Source organism: Hetaerina americana, unplaced genomic scaffold (genome assembly GCF_022747635.1).
Source record: "Hetaerina americana unplaced genomic scaffold, ioHetAmer1.1.p SCAF_149, whole genome shotgun sequence".
Classification (NCBI taxonomy): domain Eukaryota; kingdom Metazoa; phylum Arthropoda; class Insecta; order Odonata; family Calopterygidae; genus Hetaerina; species Hetaerina americana.
The window spans coordinates 91,885-110,466 of record NW_027286614.1 but is presented as its reverse complement, the minus strand read 5'-3'; the positions used below and the strand labels follow the sequence as shown (position 1 = coordinate 110,466).

Genomic DNA, 18,582 nt, shown 5'->3' with positions numbered 1-18,582 from the left:
AACAGACACATTTCAAAATTTCTAACTGCTCTGTTTTTCGTGGACAGGTTGATTCAAGATCTGCCCATAATTCACGAGAATGTGAATGATTCCACAAGGTCCTTCAAGATAAACATGTCATCAAGGTTTAACAGTTCTTCTAGAGCTCTGCCCCGATAATTTTTGTTACCCTATTAACCCAGATAATTTTTCCACTAGGTATCTATGGCTGTAACTATTTTGTATGCTTGAATTTTAACACTTCTCCTTGGCTCTTTTATTTGATTCTTTAAATCTTATGAAGGAGGTATATAACCTGCTTTTTGAAATATTAGCTTTTGGTCTGCCCTTATACATGCAGCTGCAAAGGATTTTTTTAACATTTGCCTAAACTAAGAAAGTCTTAGGTTTTGTGAGGTTTTAAAAGACTTAAAAAAACACTTTTCCCTTAGATATTATCGGATTGCTATGCATTTGAACATGTACCAACAATATGTCAAACCCATGGTCAGCTGATTCTTTCATCATATTGTTAGTATTAAATTTCACCTTTTGAATGTTTATTTGGCCTTGATTGATTATGCAGCTTCTATTTGCCATTGTCTATCATTTCATTCAGTGGTCACATGCATTTATAGGAATTTGCATTCCTATTGCTGAATGCAGTTTGCATAGCATGTACATTTTCCCACTGAATTGCAATTCCTATACGTCTGGTTCTCAGAGCAGTATTCGCACACCTTGAGCTACATTGCAGTTTTTAAGAGGGTGCCGAAATTTAGGCATTTGTACTACTTTCATTACTTGGTCGTTGTAATGAAATCCTTTACCTTGCATGATCTGAACTCAGTGGATACCCTAACAATGTTCAATAGCTACTCCTTGCTGATCGGGTCCACCTATATGACCTAATTTGTAATCGACTTCTTTCGCTAAATTTAAACACCGGTTGTGCATGGCTATCCACGAATAAATCATTTTGATTTTAGGTAACTGAAATTGTCTCACTGAGTGCTAGCCCATGACCACTTCTGGCCCAGTGAGGAGGAAAGATTTTTCAGTGATACCAACAATTTTACACAAAGTAAAGGGCCTTATCTCATTAACTATTTCCCTCATTAAATTGGGCATTTCAAACTCACTTGTACTCTCAGGAATTGCTAATCTCAAATACTGTATGCTCATTACATAGAATATGATTCAGGGCCCTCCCACGACAACTTAACTTTAGTTAGCCTAAACAAACTCTACTGTCATGGTAAAATCAAAAAGTTTTAGACATTATCATTTAAACTGAAACACGTTTTCCTTGAAATTTGGCATAAGTAAGCAAACAAGCACACTACTCCCCCCATTTGCAGGTATATGGTTGCATTATGCTTATTGCCGGGTTTAGGATCCACGGACCATTATTCATAAGGAGTCATCTTTTTGACCACAAATTACAATGGACTAGATATAACCTAAATTAGAAAATTTCTACTTGAAATTTAGCATTAACACAAAATACTATTCTCTCTGTTTGCAACGTGTCTGGGGTACATACACCTAATCCCTACATTAAGATCCGAGAACCAATGAATGTGAATGTGAAATAGCACTGACTCTGCCTTACAATGTGTTACTCTTCAAGTTAATTCCACTTTCCAAGTTATTCCACTACATGCTATTACTGTATATTATCTCTAATAACACTCTCACCGTACATCGCACTATCAAGAATTCTTCTACTCAAATATAACATTCATCATCAATTATTTTCAGCACTCATTACTCACGATTTGAATTATTTTTCATTTACACACCATCTTCCATCACCTTAACTTCTTTCTAATGGTTTCTTCAGGTCCTTCATGATTTCTGATTCACCGTTCTTCTTCTTAAGACTCTTATTGTAAAAAAAACATTATTTGTCATAATTATTAGTATTCATTGGTACATTATGGTTTAATAAATCTGCAAATTATTGCATAACACCAGAAGAAATAATTCCTACCTTTGGCAATAAAAATCTGGCACGACCCTCAACTACCCCGAACGACTTTCAATGGTTTTTTCAAGTATGATTAAATCCAAATGGGCCATTGTCAATTTAATCCTTTGCCCAGTAAATAACAGCAATAATAATTATAAAAATTTATACATATATATACATATATATATATATGTGTATATATATATGTGTATATATATATATGAGTATATATATATATGAGTATATATATATATGAGTATATATATATATATGAGTATATATATATCTGTATATATATATATATGAGTATATATATATATCTGTATATATATATATATGAGTATATATATATATATGAGTGTATATATATGAGTATATATATATGAGTATATATATATATATACTCATATATATATATTTGTGTGTATATATATATATATATATATATATATGTGTATATATACTACCTTGATCAAAAAGTTCCCGGAATAACCACCGTGTGGCGCTCCCATCGTTCCGATTTGAGTTCTGTTTTTTTTTAATTAGTACATCTGTTGTTGATATTCCCTTTAAATCTTAGTATCATAACTTGACATTTGCAAAAGTTACGTAGCCAAGAGTACATCTATCTCTGTGTGTGTTGGCGATTTTTTAATATTGCAGAAACGGATTTAAATGTGCAACAACGAACTTGTATTAAATTTTGCGTAAAAAACGGATTTAGTGGCGCACGGACGTTGGAAATGTTGGAAAAGTGTTTCGGCAATGATTCTCTAAAAAAAACGGTCGTTTACCAGTGGCACGAGCGGTTCAGAAGTGGTATATATACTATATATATACATATATAGCTATATATATATATATATATATATAGTATATATATATACTATATATATATACATATATAGCTATATATATATATATATAGTATATACACATATATAGTATATATATATGTGTATATATATATATACACATATATATGTATATATATATACACATATATGTATATATATGTATGTATATATATATATATACATATATATATGTATGTAAATACATACATATATATATGTATATATGTATATATATACATATATAAAATAGATAGATATATATAAAATGGGAATAAAAGCTACAGAGACCAACTGAAAACCAATATTCCTTACCTAGTTTTCCTCATGGTAAATTCCAAAGAAACTGCCGGAGATGCCGCGACAGTAACTTTTAATGCAGTCATCCGATAATGTGCATTTCAATGCAACAATTTCAGAGTAAAAATCATTCGCCTGGACTGGGATTCGAACACAGATCCCTCAATACCCGATTGAGTGTTTTAGCCAGTTAAGTTACCATGGTACTAAAATTCCTGATGGTAGTAACATTTCGTAGACCTCTCTTAGGAATTGCCTTATTACCCTTTCTTGAATACATGACATGTCTGTTATGTGCTGTTTTTTAGCACTAGCACATTGTTCTTTATATTTTGAGGGCATTGCTACGGCTTCATCACGTAAGATTTCCTTTAGGGAAATAGACATTCCCTTTTTGGAAGAAAGGCAGGCCTTGAGGAACCTAATAGAGTATCTTTCCAACAGTAGTTGTTTTAGTGGAGGCGACTGATAGCTAAGGTCATGGGGAAAATCACGGATGGATAGGAATGGATGAAGGATAGAGAGAAGGCTGGTATCAGCATTAGCCTTTGGCTATATTAAGGATCCAAGTGGGTCCGAAGCTTACCTTGCCCATCAGATTATTGGCATACTCACTCAAAATGCACTCCATAAGGTTATCATACCCCAACTTATTAATTATTTAGAATTATTACGTAAACATTATACTCCAAATTCCAAAGCTTCCAAGTCTTCCCAATGAAAAAAAGTTTACCCTCTAGATATTCCCTTTATTCCTTCAGATTGAAAACAGTTTTCCCCCTACTAGTTCCTTCAATTAAAAACAATTTTTCCCTTAAAAACAGTTTTCCCCATAATGTGGGAACAGAAAATTATTCTGATCTGTAATAATCTGTGGGAAAAGTGACATCAAGAACATATGATAACAGTAATTACACTAAATAATAACTATTTGTACCCCCTCCATACTGAACACGGCAACTAACTCCATCGCGTCAAATTTCGGGTCATCACTGATTAAACGAGGTCATTCATAGCCGATATTGCTGATTAAAAATGTGAATGACCATAAGCTTTTACAGCACACTGATTTCAAATTATACAAGGGATTGAAATTTGTTCCCGTAATCCCTATCTCAATCTAAGTTGCTCTGTCTTATCTACCCCGTGTTCTCAAGAATTTGTTTGCCGACATCATTCCAACAGACATGGAGAACTGTTCCAGTACTTCGTCAACATCATCTAAAAGGCGAGATTCTACCAAACTCAAAGTTAATGGAAGAAAACCAACTCATACTCACAAGTGAAACTGCATTGCCATTCTAGATAAGGACAGTCACTCCAGCAAGTGCTTTAAGTTAATGCCTTTGATATTCCATCTAGGGATCCCACCCCCAATCATTAAATGAATGCCAAAGAGGCAAATGATTCCTGTGCTAAAAAATTCAATGAGAAAGAAAAGTTATTCTTGAACACCATGAACCCTTTGTCCCCAAAACTTTATGGTAGTGGTAGTAGTTTTGAGAGTTTTAGGGTGCGTCAATAGCTAAGGTCATTTTGCACCGCGCATTAAAATTAAAACTAAAATTCCTTTTTAATTAGGAATAAATAAATACGATTAAATAAATAAATAAATAATTGTTAAAATAAAGAGGCATTAAAATTATGAGATCCAAAACCATAGCTGCCTCATTAAACCAGTTGCCCTTAAAAAATTTAAGACTATTTATGAACCCAGAGTCATCCCCTAAAATATAACTTAAGTCTCCCCTTATATTACACATGTCTCCGGTCCTAAGGTATGTTCTACATTCTGTGAGGATATGTTATATCGTCACGGGTTGGAGGCACTCATTGCAGCGGGGCTGTACTTTTACCTATGCAAAGAGGTAAAAGAACAGCCCCGCAGTCGGCGTAGACGGGGAAAAAGACAAAGTGAACCGAGGACGACACTGAAGAGCTGCTGGTATTCTGAATCGGTCGTTTTGGCTTTGCGCCGTGCACTGGCAATGAGTTTAATATCCGGCTTTGGCGTTAACCAAGGCAGATACTTAGCATAGGAGAAGGGGCATACTTAAGAATGTAAAAATTACCGCGTTAATAAAATCATTTAAACGAACGGCAAAGGGCCTAGTTGCCCTTCTCCGCCTGTTAAATAAGTCTAAAAACCGTTGGTTAAAAACTATTGTAAAACAAGGGTGGTTTGTCAGTGATAAAATTTTACAGGCATAGTTGCCCATTAAAATCATCCTGCGGGTTTCCAACGGAGGCTCCCCAGCGTCTGCAAGTAAGCTTGGGACTGGGCTTGTTCTAAATGCCCCGGTGGCCAACCGTATCCCAGCATTGTGGACACATGTAACCGGTTTCAGGTAGGACTCTGTTCCTGAGGAATACACTATGGAACCATAGTCCAGTTTAGATCGCACAAAGCCTCTGTACAATAAAAGCATGGTGGTGCGGTCTGCTCCCCATGTCGAGTGAGTAAAAAACTTTAAAAAGTTAAGGGTTTGGCGACACCTCTCACATAACACGGGGATATGCTCCCGCCAGTTCAGCTTTTGGTCCAGGATCATGGCGAAAAAGCGGACCGACTACACAAATGGTAGAATCCTACCCAACAGGGTTAGGGTCGGGGTAACCTGGTAACCGCAATGACTGTGAGTGCATTCATTTCGTTTTCTCCATGGAGAAACGAAATCCGTTCTTTCGCGACCACTCTCTCAGTTTGTTTAGAGTCACCTGGGCTTGCCTGGAAGCGTTTGGCAGCCGTGTCCACCGGAAAATATGGCTAGATCGTCCACATTGAGCGATGCCATCACAGCGGCATTGATGCATCCAACCACGTCGTTGATGGCAATTGCAAATAACGTCGCGCTCTGTACTGAACCCTGGGGTACCCCGTTCCCCTGTGTAAAAGTTTGGGATAAGTGCTTCCCAGTCCTTACTTTAAAAAGGCGGTTAGTTAAAAAATTTCTGATAAATAGGGCCATGTTGCCTCTAAATCCCCACTTGTGGAGCGTGTTGAGGATTCTCCACCGCCACACACTATCATAGGCCTTCTCCAGGTCGAAAAAGACTGCTATGACGTGTTGACGCTGGAGAAAGGCTTCCTGGATGAAGTTCTCAGTGCGAACCAGATGGTCTGTCGTGGACCTGCCACGCCGAAAGCCGCACTGAGCGTCTGAGAGCAGGTGTCGACTCTCCGAGCACCACATGAGACGTCGGTTTACCATCCGTTCCATCAACTTGCACACACAGCTGGTGAGAGATATGGGACGGTAGTTATTCGGGTCATTTTTGTCCTTGCCCTGTTTTGGGATTGGTATCACGCCAGGCATTTGGAAAACTGCCCTCGTTCCAAAGTTGGTTGAGGGTATTTAGGACCTCCCCAATCGCATTTTCCAGAATGTTCCGGAGAAAAGCGTTGTGGATTTTATCTGCCCTTGGCGAGGTGTTATGGGAGTCTTCGATGGCGGATTTAGGCTCCAAGGGCGTAAAAGGCTCATTGTAATATTCCCGTGCAGGACCTGCACCAAAATTGAGAGGGACTCTCTCGCATCGCCTCTTCATGTTCGCAAAGTCCGCGGAATAGCCCTCGTCACTGCTATTGGCCGCGAACTGACTGGCAAATATGTTGCTTATTTCGGCAGGTGAAGTAACCACCCAGCCAGAAACAAGCAATGGCGAGATGACAAATGAGCCCTTGGACCTGGAGATTTTCTTAACTTTGTCCCATACCTGACCAAGTGGCGTGCGATGGTTGATGGTAGAGACGTATTCTTTCCAGGAAGCCCTCTTGGCCTCCTTCACGGCCCTTCGAGCTCGCGCTCTCAGGCGGCGGTACGATGCCAGATTAGTTGCCGTGGGATATTTTCTAAAAATATTCAATGCTTTTTTCCTCGCCCGAATCGCCCGGTCGCATTCCCCGTTCCACCAAGGGACAGGAGCTCGATTAAGATTCCCGGACGTACGAGGGATACTTTTGGTACCTGCCCCCAAAAGCATTGAACTTAAGCTTCTCGACGTTGTGCAACGCGTCGAAAATAGCGTCATGTTCATATGTAAACGTACGATTGAAAAGTGGCCAGTCCCCACGGTTAATAAACCACTTTTCCGGAGGTTTTGAAATGTTGGGCGAAGAGTCTTCTTTAACGAGTAGAAGAAGAAAATGGTCACTCCCACAGATCGTTGTGGGTGGACATTTTCAGCTTAGGGGCTAGACTTCTCGAGCATAAACAAAGATCTATTGCTGAGAATTCCCCATTGAAGCTGTTAAACCGGGTTTTTTCGCCACTATTTAATAAAAACAGGTTAAAATCCTCAATAAAGTTGGATAAGATTCAACCTCTCCTATTACTTTGGGTTTCTGGCCCTCCCCAGAGAGGATCATGGGCATTAAAATCTCCCATCAAAATGAACGGCTGAGGAAGCTGGTGGACAAGGGCTTCAAGGTTCAGGCGGGTCACCGGTGCACCCTCAGGCAGATATACGTTACATAACGTCATCCTCTCAGGGGTGTGGACCGTGACAGCGACGGCTTGGAATGGAGAGTTCAGTTGGCCTCGGGAGGTTTAAAGGGCCTCTCGGGTTGCAACTGCTACTCCCCCTTGGGCTCGCATGCCACTTAGGTCATCCGTTCTAAAAACAGTGAACCCCTTCAGAATACCCTTATCTTCAGCCTTAAAATGGGTCTCTTGGAGACAAATACAAGAGGGTTTTAAATCTTGGATTAAAATGGCCAGCTCCTCCTTGTGCCGATAAAAGCCATTGCAGTTCCACTGCAATATGGAACACATTTAAAGTTCTAAATTAAAATGAATGAATAAATACGTTGATGAAAAAGGGAGATGACCAACTCTATTGAGGTTATCGCTTGAAGTGATGTTTCCTCTTCCACTCGCTTGCAAAGATTTCAGTATCAGAGATACTCTGGTCCTCTTCAATTACCTCCGGCCTCTTTGGCTTGACTGGAGGCGGCGGGGAAGGTGTATTCTCGCGCCCTATTGGCGTGTTCCCCTTGGTAGTTTTTTTGGAGGCTCTTCTTTGAAGGGCCCACATGAGTAGGTGGCTCCTTGTCCACCTTACTCTTCGCATCCTTCACCCTTTTGGGTTTAGGCACTTGCGTGTTGTCAATTGGGGATTCTTTCGGGATCTCTGCCTGCGTGGCGCTGGTACACTTTACACATGGCGTGGTTGCAACGGAAGCAAAGGACCGGGAAAAAGTTGGGGCGATTAGTGCCCTGTATTTTCTCCTCGCTTCCGCGCATGGGATTTTTTCCAGTGTTTTTATCTCCATGACTTTCCTCTCTTCTTTCATCTTCGGGCAATCACGCGAGTACACTGGGTGTGTACCCTCGCAATTGACACAAAGAGGTTCCGAAGAGCACTCTTTATCCTCGTTACAATCAGTCACACCCTGAGAGAACATTTCTCTCTTGATTTCTTCGATGTCCACGTATAGGAGGTCGTAGTGACTGATGACTCCCCGACAGGTGTTAAGAGTGCGGTGCACCTCCACCTTAATCGGAATGTCATGGAGCATTCCCATAGCAAGCAGTTTTTCGCTTTGTGTATCGTTCAGGGTCTCTATAAGAAGTGTACCATCCCGGAGCTTCTTCACGCTCTTTGGGTCCCCAGGCACAATCTGTGACAAAACTCTGCGAATTAAGAAAGGAGATACCTATTTCAAGGTCTCACCTTCCTTTATGCACGACATAATCAAATAGCGCTTACATGCGCCAATACACTTTTCTCCCCCGCCGGTTTCCGGACGGGATCTTTTTAGTGGTGGAAAGGATTTTTCCTCCAAAATAATAAATGATTCGTCCCTTGGCCTCCCCACCCGCCACAGAGCCACACATTTGGGACGCCACTCCGCTGGACTGGGGCGGTCGCCAGGGCTAACTCGAGGGATATAGCGCTTCAGGAGTGGTTGTCTGTTTCGGGGTGAATCTTCAGTGCAAGGGCCCACCAAAACCCTTACATCTCCGACCTCCCTACGCAGACCCCCACAACCTTGGCACTCGCCACCGGAGCGAAATCGCGACGGAAGCCGATTGACCGGGAGTGGCTAGCTCCCGGCCTCCCGTTTGCACGAAATCCGGGGCCGAAGAGGGGTATCACTCCCCGGTCCATAGAGGGCATCCGACACCCTGCTGGGAACCAGAAAGCTCACCCTCCAGGATCCCCTTCTCTCCCTTACGGGTCTCCAGGAACGGCAAACACCTGGGTGGATCGCAGGCCAGATGGTATGGCCGCTCGCAGACAGTGGATCCACAGCACTGTCCGGACGCATCCCTTGCTGGCTTGGGGTTTGTTTTCTGGGTTTTCTCCCCGCCCTTTTAGTCTTCTCTTACAACAAGCAGGGATACTGCGGGAGTATTCTCTATCTCCCTACCCGCGGGGGGGAAACTTTATGGTTAACCTATAATTCATTAAAAACACATACCCTTTAAACCAGTCCTGTCATGCGTCAGTGCTCCAGTGCAAAAGCTAGCAATTAAATTAAGCTCCATTTATCAGCAATTCTCAGGCTTCAAACACAGATTCTCAATAGAAAACTACATTTCCCCAACTGAACATAATCTACCCTTCACCTTATCGCCCAATGCTAAGTAATATAGGTTTCATATATATAAATTAATCAATGCCAAAATGAACCAACACCTCATTAAAGAATTAATTACACCTCTTAAAATTTGTACAAACCAAAATTACTTTTCATTTTGTGTCACCTACTATAAACAATAGGCTGGATTGGCAACGGGGCCACCTCTTTCCAGACTACTTGCAGAAATATCCATGGATCATTTAGGGAATAAGATATAAGAGATAAACAATTGTAACTATAATATTTTATACTGGTTTAGTTATGCAGATGGTATTTTGTGCTGCTGGAGAAGCAGCAATGGACAGACATCATCTTACAATTTATCAACTCTATTACTATATTACAGGCCACACTCTTTCTTTATCTGCCAAACATCTGCTTGATTCCATAACTTCAATTACAAAGTGCTTAAAAACTGGATAAACGAAAGAATCTAGAAACCATGGAACAAATAGAAATCATACCTAGAAAGGCCTTGAGCTCATACATGAAGTCAATTTTTATTCTCAGCTTCCCTTATGCATGCGGGAAGAAGATGGACATGTCATGATGTTGCATGGCATGCCTTTTGCATGGTGAATGTGATCCCTTGTCCCTACTAATAGGAATTTCTCCCCCCACCCTGTGCGTATGGAGACCATGCTTTCCCAAACAAGGTGGGAAGCCCTTACTACCCACCCACTTTCTTCACCGACCTAGAAGGAAGTTTCTACGCTGCTGGACCGCCCCCAACCCCTCATCTTCACTTTTTACAAGTGAGAAAAAAATCCCTCCACCCTGAAGCCAACTCTCGCTTGGGCATGCCCCTTAGAACCATAATCTACAAGTCATCCAAAACCCCTAATTACAAGCTCTTACCCTTTGTGCAGTGCTTCTTTGTGCATTGATGCTATGCACCCAGTAAAGGACCACCAGGGAAAACCCCCCACCTCATGCACTTCCTCCACTGCCCTAAGAAAGTAATGCTGCTACATCGGACATACCAAATGGGAAATCCTCCTCCATCCAGCTACGACTTTCCAGACTGTGAAGGTCTTTTGAACCTAGTTACTTAGTTTACCCAACCCCCACTCACATATAGTTACCCATGCTACCTTCCAACTTTCCTCACTCTTCCCCCTCTTTTCCACTATCCTCCACCTAATTACTTTTTAACAAATACTGGAGCCTGTTTTATTAATCTTACCTGATGATGATGTTGTTACATTAAAACTACTAGGACACTACTTATAGCATTTAAAAGAGCATTTTGGACTTGGAACCAAAATAAGTTGGATAACTATCCTTGCATATTTCTTTTCAATATATAAATAAATTTTTTTTGAATGATTCAATAGCATAACAATGATATGAGTATCCTGTTCAAGAAAATGAAACAAGCTAATCCCTTAGATTAGAACGGGAGGTCCTCCTTTTCTAATGTAGGGAAAGGAACAGGCAATTTATCGTAAGCTTCCACGGGATCTCTTCTTTGGTCATTACGTAAACCAAGCACATATAGAACACATTTAGCGAGAAACCTCCCAATCCATTGCATTTATCTCCCTACATTGGACATGTTACACTCAGGTATACTCCCAATAATCACTAGCAATTGCATGGCCAGCATTAAGTATATCACATGGCCCCAGATATATAACTTAAGTTATCCCAAGCAGCCAGTCATCTTTCATCGAAAGGAAAAAGTTTTTTAATATATCTGCTAAACTAGAACTGTATTCCTTGAAAACCACCAAATGTAACTACAACACGACACTGAACTTGGCCCATAATGACAGTTGCCTTTCACATTATTTCTACTACGTATTTCATATTAACTAATACCCCTTCTTTTTTTCCTCCTCATACATCTCATAGTAGACTTGCTATCATGAAATTTATCCAACTTCATCACACTGTCTCTGCATTCATTACCTACAGTGATCCTTTATCACCATGCCCCATAGTGCCCAACATTTCCTCTTTTTCATGACCCCTAGAGCTGTGCTGGCGGGAGTAATAAAAATTGCCCCAAGTAGGGTGACCCGTGCCAGATAGGTCGAAGGTTAGGAGCCAGTCAAAAGGTATTCCACACAGCTTCTGTTCCTCAGTGAGGCGGCTGCAATGGCCTCTGATCCCCGAGGGGCGGCCAGTAAGTGATGGTGTCACGTTAAAAACACTACTGAGGAAGGCAACGGGAAACCACATCAATTATCACTCCCAAGATTAACATGATGGACAATACAGAGATTTTGAGTCCTGGCAACTACGGGGCTCGGCCCAATCTGCCGTGTGTCATGCCCGGCAGTCGGGGAGGCAAGGCTTCTGTGGTCGTTATCCCATAAAACCCTTGCAAGGGGAAAACCGGCAGCAGCAGGACAGAAGACGCAGGAGAAGAAGACCAAATTAATTAGAATTGGAACGCAGAATGTTAGGACAATGATGAGGACAGGGAAATTGGAGAATGTTTAGCGATAGATGGAAAGGGGAAATTTAGATATGTTAGGTCTATGCGAGGTGAGATGGAAGGATAGCGGGGATTACTGAAGTGATCAGTATAGAATAATATACAGCGGCGGGGAGGAGAGCCAACTGCCATAGAGTTGCCATAGTATTTAATGAAGAGGTAGGAAGAAGCGTAGTCAACATAGAGCAGGTAACGGATAGAATACTACTAGTAGAGATAGTAGAGATAAAAGCAGAACCGACGAACTTGGTTATTATTCAGGTATACATGCCACCGAGCAACCGTAAGTAAGAAGAGGCACATAGGATATACGATCAGTTAGAGGACATAATCGCAAGTGTTCCTGCAAGGAAACATTAGATGGTGATGGGGGATTAGAATGCGACGGTAGGCAAAGGAAGAGATGGTGATGAGGTCGGGGACTACTGTTTAGGCACAAGGAATGACTGCAGGGAGAATGCAGTTGAGTTCTGCAGGAGACAGGGGTTAGTAATCACCAACACTTGGTTCAGACACCACAAAAGACGCAGGTATACATGGAAAATGCCAGGTGACTCGGGAAGATATCAGCTAGATTATATCCTGGTTAGACACAGGTTTAGGAACAGTGTGATAAATTCCCACAGCTTCCCGGGAGCGCATGCGGACTCAGACCACAATTTAGTTGTTATGAAATGTAGCGTACGTTTTAAAAAGATAAGGCAGGGGCGGCGAGTTAGAAAATGGAATGTAGAAGCATTAAATGGGTTGAAAAGAAAGGAATACAAACAGGCGGTAGAGAAAATCATGGAGGATGGTAAAGAGCTAATACTATTGAAGAAAAATGGGAATGTATCAAAAAAGGGTTGTCTAAAGCGGCAAAAGACACTATTGGAACCGTTAACGCTAAAAGGACTCGTAAACCATGGATCACGGATGAGATGATTACAAATATGGATGAGCGGCGGAAATAGAAGAATATAAATACAGAATTAGGCAAAATGAAGTACAAAAATTAAATAATATATTGAGGCAGGCAACAAATAAAGCAAAAGAAGCATGGTGGAAGACGCAGTGCGAGGATATGGAAAGTCTGCAGAGGAAGGGTGAAATCGGTGCGCTGTACAGCAAAGTTAAATCTTTATTGGGAAGTAAGAAAGGCAGATCAACGATAGCATTTAGAGATAAGGCGAGTAAGGTAATAATTGATGCAGGAAAGATCCAAGAGAGATGGAAGAAATATATAGAAGAACTGTATAGTAAAGAGCTGACACCAACAAAGATAGACATTGAAAAAGAATATTACGTAGACGAAGACAGCTTAGGTCCAGGCATACTAGACAATGAGATAGAAAGGGCATTAAGAGAGATGAAACTGAATAAGGCCGTGGGGGTAGATAACATTCCCGTGGAACTTTTGAAATGCTTAGGAAAATGTGGGAGGGAGAGGCTATATGGGCTGATCCGTAGTATTTATGAGGAGGGAATCTGGCCGGAAGACTTTGTGAGATCAGTTTTAGTTCCTATTCTGAAAAAGTTAAAAGCCACGTCATGTGAGGACTATAGGACAATTAGTTTGATATCCCACGCAGCTAAGGTTGTTCTCAGGATCATAAACAAAAGGATAGAGAGTAGGGCAAATGATTACTTAGGGGATGATCAGTTTGGGTTTCTGAAGGGGAGAGCTACGCATGATGCCATTTCAGTAATGAGATTATTAATCGAGAGGTATATAGAACACAACGAAGAGGTATTTGCCTGTTTCGTAGATTTCGAAAAAGCATTTGATAGAGTGAATTGGGAAAAACTAATGAGTATATTGCCGAAAATAGGAATAGATTGGAGGGAAAGGAGGCTAATCCGCAACCTGTATATGTCTCAGACTGCTCAGGTGCGGGTGGGAAACGGGGAGTCAGGATGGGCAGTTTTAAGAAGGGGTGTAAGGCAGGGTTGCCCATTATCACCGTTGCTGGTCAACCTGTATGCAGGGGAAATGATAAATGAGGCATGGGAAAAATGGAGGTAGGAATGAAAGTGGGCGGGGAATTAGTAAAATCCAGTGATTGTTGATGACCAAGCTTTAGTTGGTCAGTAAGCCAAGGGGATGCAAGCATTGCTTAGTTTATTGGAAATTTAGTGTGACAGGTATGGGATGAGAATCAATATTAATAAAACAAAGGTTATGCGATTTTCTGGACAGAAAAAGGCTAAGCTTAACATTAGAATATGAGGGCAAAAACTAGAGCAGGTAGAACAGTTTAAGTATCTCGGTAGTGTTTTGGGCCAACACGGTCAAAGTAGTAGGGACGTAATCAGAAGACTTGCACAAGGCAAAGAGGCTTTCACAAGGAGGAGGGAGTTGATGACGGGGACGTTGAGTAAGGATGTTAAGAAAAGACACGTAAAAGCTTTGATATGGAGCTTAGCTATGTAAAACATGGTCATTGAAGCAGGAGGATAGACATAGACTGGAGGCTTTTGAAATGTGGGTGTGGAGAAGAATGGAGAAGGTGAAATGGACAGAGAAGAAAACAAATGAGGAAGTACTTGGTATGGTGGGCGAAGAGAGGGGTTTGTTGGGAGCAATCCTATGGAGGCAGGAAAAGTGGCTGAAGGTGTTATTGACCGGCAGGGGGATGTTAAAGACTAATTGAAGGGAGAATGTTAAGCAAACGAGGAAAGGGAAGGAACAGGATAGGGATGTTGGGCAGGATGCAGGGAGGAAGAAAGTACTCAGAGCTGAAGAGGGACCTGATGAAAATTAGGATGTTGTGTTTTGCTAGGGGTCACAAATCATTAAATTACTAATTATGTCCATCCAAAAATCTACCTTAACCAGTAGATTACCTAGTAAAAATATAAATAATCATGCAACCGTCTTTGTTATAGTGTAGCATACTTAATCCTCCCCAAGGCTTTCCATCACTCACTTTTCCAGATAGACTGAATGGACTGCAGTGCCTATTTAAACATAGCCACCTTCTTTTCTGTTTATTTAATTGGTTCCCCTGATATCTTTTCTGAGGCTTTCCATCCTCCGCTCCTTTCGATTGAATGCACTTTAGGGCCTGTAGTAGTAGGTTAATGTAAGTACCATAGGTTGACGTTGGTACCAGAGGAAATTAAACAAAATTAATCTGCTATCCTCTTATAATGCACTTTCAAAGCATAAAAGATTTCCAGCGAAGGAATAGTCACAAGGCCAATGAATCAGCTGTACACCATCTTTTGTAACTGAATATCTAATTTCATCCCTTTAGTGCACAGTACACACGACCAAGCCATATTTTCATAATGTGAAGCGGTGGCAGTTTCACCTACGTAAGAAAGATGATAGTATTGGGAATGCACATCGCATGCACGTCTGACTTGCATGGCTTTTACCCATATCGCGCAAAGGACATATTTCGTTGACTTTATGGATGGGCTCTAATATATTAGTTTTGATTTTGTTCTGGTACTCTTCACATCAAGATCTTGTTCTGTTCCCATATTTATTGCTGATTTATGAGAAAACACCTATGGACCCCACACTTCTGGTTCTCTTGCTGTTAGCCGATTGGCACCCTTAATGCTCTCAATTTACTCGGCCGTATTTCTTCCTTACTTAAGGTATTCCACTTCTTTGAAAGTCTTGAATAAATTGAAATGCCTTGCATAATCTGTATCTGTGCTGCCACATGGATTGAATTAAGTGGATAAAACTCCTGAAGTTGACCACGAATAGGCACCAATTATTTTGATGTTTATTGAACAGCATTATTATCATTTTGTCTTGGAAATTAAGCTTTGCCACTAAACCCTCAGAGGTAAAGTTCCCTCGTAGGTCACAACTGGAATTTTGCAAGGGATAAAAATAATGCCTCTTGTTTGAAGTATATATTATCAGAAACTACGCCAATTTCATGAAAAGAAAGAGACCAAGAAGTGGTGGGCTATATCTTCGTGGCCCAAGGTAAGTTAAGTAAACAAATGCACCTTAAAATGTAGTCAAAATTCATGCTAGATATTGAAAACCAAGAAGGCGGAATTCCACTACGACATGAATATGCGACATTGGTCTCCACCGACGAGGATAGAGGTAGAAAATATGACAACGCTACAGGCAGGCAGCGTGAGGGTGCCAGAAAGAGAGGCAAGGGATGAAAGGGGAAACTTAAAAACAAACTATCACGTTTCCATTGGTATTAAGTCGGCGCACAGTATCCCTCGAGGTACTTAGATGGTTTCTAAGCAATTAGAGGACCTCCTCCCCGGGTAAGGTGATCAGCAATGACAGCACTTATCAGTGCAGTACAAGATTGCAAAATGGCAATCACTGACACAACTCAGGCCCTAATGACGAAGACTACTCAACTAAACGTACAGCAAATTGCCATAGAATGAAACAGCCAGGTTCGTTAGTTGTTTACTTACATGGACAGAGGGCAGCAGCCACTCCAAACATCGTCCCCGTTCGTTATTGCAGACACGTAGTGCCGCTTAAAACACCAGATGTGAAGTATAAACACACGTGAGGTGCACATTTAAATTTAGTGATTTCATATTAGTTTGGTTTTTTCCAATTAGCAGCAAATTCGCAGTGCATGGAGGTATTCACAGCAAGAGTTTTACACGGCAACATGAGACCCAAAACTTGCGGTTCCTGAAATAAACCGGGGGAACCTGATTAAACCAGGCGTTGAACTAAAAAATTGAACACAAACACTATAAATACAATTCACATGGAATTATGAATATTAGATGCAGGAACACTATTTTAACTTCACTGATCAAAACCTTAATGGAAAACAATAACCCAATGTGCATCAAATAATATCATGTTTGCAGGGAAACGCATGCGAAGCAGCGCAACATAAATCGTGGATTTAGAAACATATTTAAGCTTTTTTGTTTATCAAGGAATTTAAATTAAATTAGGCCTGGTACAATAGAGTACACCAAAACAAATATTTTTAAAATTAGCTGCTAATATCCTCAAACCGAACGGATAAATCGGCCACTTCCGGTTTCGAACCTCGTGTTCCGGCTGAGTGAGGGAGGCAGGTCAGCACCAAATTCGAACAGAGGGACGAATTCACAATTATTTATCACAGAAATAGTAGACACTGCAAAATGGCGATTCCTCATGTGAACCTAAAAATCGGTTTTTCAGGGTGTTTTTATTTCATATTACAAAGTAAAAACTATTGACACAATGGACACTAAAACTGCACGGTAGCACAAAAACATACGCGGGGACTAAAAGCGAGGGTAAAAAACTGCACTGACGGTAGTTTCAGAGAAATCGAGGTGCCAAAATATTCCAAAATTGTGTCCTCAGTTTCGTGCAGGAAAATCGAAGTTTTTAATTATACATACTATATTACGTGACAATGGACTATTTCTGCCAGTTAAACACAGCATGCTTCTTCCAAAGGATAAAAGAATTAATTCACTCATATGCACTACTCCCCAAATTTTGGAAAACTATTATAATACGCACTATTGCACTTACTGTGTCACCTTCATCAAACACCTCACGCCAAGGCTGCCAATCGAGACGTACCCTGATCGACGGTCGACCCAACTTCGTGCTTATTTAGTGCCATCTAGGAACGAGGAATCAGAGCCAAGGGATGTAGACAGCCCCCCCCCCTCATAAATATGGCGAGTGGGTGCTCAACCAATGTCTCATAACCAATGATAATCTCCCGAAGGCGGAGCTGTTATTAAATAAAACTAAGATGTAGTAACCATGTGGTTGTTGATAACGCTGGCGTTAATTTACCACGCTTTAGCTCCAGCTTCGGGCTTGAGTATATTTTTAAAAGTATACACCGTCCTCCATAGTATAGTAATTATTTGTTAATTTTTTTCACCAAAACGAAGCCCTGACATTAGGATGTGATTTGAGTTACGTTAGCCAGAGAGAAAAACCTCAGCATTGTCCTTTACATTGTACTGAACGATGAAGAAACCACAAGTACAGTTATAAACCGACAGATAAATAATTAAAATATAGACTTAACAGCTATATGTTTATTTTTACAAAAATTCCTTGTGGGCTATAATTTTTTTTAAGTGGATTAAAAATGATGAATGTAGTTTTCTCATTGTAGAAGCATACCAAATTATCTTCCCACCATTAATTCATACTACTACATGTATAATTAGTAATAGGTTTTCGTACCTGTAGTAGGTTTTAATTACCTGTGTTTTTGGGGATGCAAGACCAACAATGGCATGTCACCACTAATACAACAAGGACGCGTGCGCCATGAAATAAAACACTTTATGAAAATTATACCTGCATTGTGGACATTCGTAGTTCATCTCTAAATAAATTTGCTGTTTCTCAGCGTGCACTGTCCATATAAACAAACCGCAGCCAAAAGCTCCATCAACACCATTACATTTGAAGAGTTAGAGCATGCATTTTCATATTAAGAACAATGACTGATGTTATATATTTATGTGA

The 18,582-nt window shown here is 40.7% G+C and overlaps 1 long non-coding RNA gene across 1 annotated transcript; it reads right to left on the bottom strand.

Moving 5' to 3' along the window:
• Positions 1 to 1,824: 1,824 nt before the first annotated feature.
• Positions 1,825 to 17,655, bottom strand: LOC139686707 (uncharacterized). The gene is made up of 3 exons (XR_011700540.1): positions 17,620 to 17,655; positions 16,539 to 16,767; positions 1,825 to 1,865 (listed from the first exon to the last, which is right to left on the bottom strand). It is a non-coding gene; the product is annotated as an uncharacterized lncRNA (long non-coding RNA).
• Between the last annotated feature and the right edge of the window lie 927 nt (positions 17,656 to 18,582).